General features: G+C 49.8%; 2 non-coding genes across 2 annotated transcripts; one reads left to right on the top strand and one right to left on the bottom strand.

The window, feature by feature from the left end:
• The first annotated feature begins 487 nt into the window (after positions 1-487).
• Positions 488-559, top strand: TRNAC-GCA. The gene has a single exon. It is a non-coding gene; the product is annotated as a tRNA-Cys (tRNA).
• A 1,619-nt stretch (positions 560-2,178) lies between these two features.
• On the bottom strand, positions 2,179-2,250 carry TRNAC-GCA. The gene has a single exon. It is a non-coding gene; the product is annotated as a tRNA-Cys (tRNA).
• Between the last annotated feature and the right edge of the window lie 431 nt (positions 2,251-2,681).

The following is a 2,681-nucleotide window of genomic DNA, read 5'->3' as shown; positions in this document are numbered from 1 at the left end:
CCGAGACGCGTCCTGCGCCGGGGGCAGCGTGGCGCGCCCCACATCTGGGCGCTGGAGCTGCGGAAGGCTGGGTGGCCCCGCGCACCCGAGCTGAACGCCGGACCCCGTTCTCAGCGGGGCATTTTCCGGGGGGTTTCCGTGTACCCGCCCGTACCTGACTTGAACCTGCCGACCCAGGGGGAACCCCCCTGCCCCGCCCCTCGGCTCGCTTCCCTCCGCACCCAAATCCCCTTGCCCACATTTGTAGGGCGGGACCTGTCCTTTGCGCCCCAACTCTGCGCCTCACTACTTAGAGTGGGGTTTTCCCGCCCCGCACCTCGGCCAAGAACCTCTCCCTGGGGTCCTCTGGATTGGGACACGCTTGGCTTCCCCCTTCGCTCCCTTTACTCCATTCCTTTCCTCGTAATCCTCGCCCCGTACCCTCACTTGCGCAGCGGAGCGCGTGCGTAACACTCAAAAGAGCCGTTTCCAAGCCCTGGAGCGGCAAGGGGGTATAGCTCAGTGGTAGAGCATTTGACTGCAGATCAAGAGGTCCCTGGTTCAAATCCGGGTGCCCCCTCTGTAGTGCTTTTTTTTTTTTTTTTTTCTCATTGATACCTACTGTAATTCTATTTTTTCCGACTCGATATTTTTAACATTACATCCGAGGTTAAAAGGAAACAGAAAAAGGACGGAAAAGAAAAAGCTTTCCTCATCTTCAAGCCTTATTAGAAAGCTTTCAGTTTTGCTTTGTGCTCCACAGAAGGAGGGAGCGCTGTGCGCCCAAATCCGGAGCTCGGGACCGTCAGGGGACACGATGACTCCTCCAAGTTGGCCCTCTCTTCCCCTTGGGAGGTGGGCTCAGAGGGAAAATTGCACGGGCAGCCCCTCTCCAACCCCGACTTCCTTTATTGTGTTACCGGAGACGGCACCTTCCTGTGATCACCCTTCTTTAATCACTCACGCAGGCGGAACGAAAGCCCTTCGAGAATGTTCGAATGGCCAGTGCATGCCCACAAGCTCGTCTTAAACCACCGACGAGTCTCAACCTGATGCAGCCGGATAGAGTGCTTCTCAAACTGGAGGGTGCCATTCGAATCACCCACCGAGCTTATGAAAACCCCCCAGTGTAAACATCCCAGAGCGTTCTCCGGCCGCCCCGCCGCGCCCCCTGCTCTCTCTGAGTCTCAGACCTGGTTCTGCAGGTCTGGAGTGCGACCCCGGTCATTCACGTTTCTCACAAGTTCACGTGTTACTCCGCTCTTGCTGGTCTCTGGGACTCACGTGGAGAAGCACTGAGCTTCTGTCATCATGCAAGGGTCACAACCTCCATGGGAACAGACGCTGCCCAGTGCACTATCCACCGGCAGCATTCATGACTGGGCCCGCGGAAAATGTAAAGGAGGCGGGTGGAGAAGCAGGAATGCGCCCTCCGAAGGGGTTTTGCCCCAAAAAAGGAAAAAGAGGAGAAGAGGCAAGAGGCAGGCTCCCTAGGTCAGAGGGCAGCTGCGAGATATTTTAAACCTGGAATCTGGTTGTGTCATGCCTCTGTGCCCTGGGGGAATACTCAGGAGCCTTTTCCAAATTGTTTTTTTCTTTTATAAAACATGGTTTCCATTACTGTGAGCTGCGTAGCAGAACTGGGCGTGTTGAGTGAGCACAAAACGCCTTCTGCCCAAATTAAAGAGCGAAGCAGGAACCCACTGGGCATAAGAGCTTTCACTACGCCAGGGCTCGAACCTACGGACTTAAAAATCATTAGGCCGAAATCTAGCCTGCAAACCAAAATAAGAAAGTACAGGAAGGGTTGAGCTCACTCTCAGCAAACAATCCTTGCAACCTGGATTCCTTTTTTTTCTCGTTTTCCCAGTTAGAATATGAGCTAGTAAAATAACGCTGCTTTACACCAAGCCCTGCTCCCGACACGCCATTTTCAGCCAGAAACAAATTACAAACATTAAACCGGGTGCTAACCGCAGGGTTTGGAGTAGTTTCGGAGAGGGGACTATTTTAGCACCTGCAATCTACCTTCAAACAGCACAAGGACTACTCGCTGGCGAGTCCTGGTCCTAGTTCTCTGATCAGGGCAACATTTGATGAGGGAAATCGGCAAGTGAAATACACTGCCCGGGGCTGCAAAGAAACTACGGTTTCCAGAATCGGCAGTTATTATGAAAAACAAATAAATAAAGGCAGGTGAGGGGGCACCCGGATTTGAACCGGGGACCTCTTGATCTGCAGTCAAATGCTCTACCACTGAGCTATACCCCCTCTATTGAGTATAGCCTGATAGATTCGTTTTACATCAATTCCATTATATCAATTCCAAAGTTCCTTTATATGGGAAATTGTTTATATATTTAAAATAATATCCATCAATTAATAAAATAATATACTTCTTTCTAATAGATCTCATTGTAGACATCAAATTGAAGACACTATAGTTAAAAGCATTAATTTATGTACCACTTTAACTCTTCTAGGCTCAATTCTTTAAAAAATTTTCCAATTCTTTATCTCATTTATCTCTCTCCTCTAATAGCAGCAACAAATGGGAACAATCTCTTCTTTTAAATCATCTTATGGGGTCTCGTACAACTCATCACAATCCATACATACATTCATTGTGTCAAGCACATTTGTACATGTGTTGCCATCATCATTCTCAAAACATTTGCTTTCTACTTGAGCCCTTGATATCA

Source organism: Echinops telfairi, unplaced genomic scaffold (assembly GCF_000313985.2).
Source record: "Echinops telfairi isolate 266 unplaced genomic scaffold, ASM31398v2 ScPeMD7_7458;HRSCAF=8496, whole genome shotgun sequence".
Taxonomy (NCBI): domain Eukaryota; kingdom Metazoa; phylum Chordata; class Mammalia; order Afrosoricida; family Tenrecidae; genus Echinops; species Echinops telfairi.
This window is presented reverse-complemented; position numbering and strand designations above follow the sequence as displayed.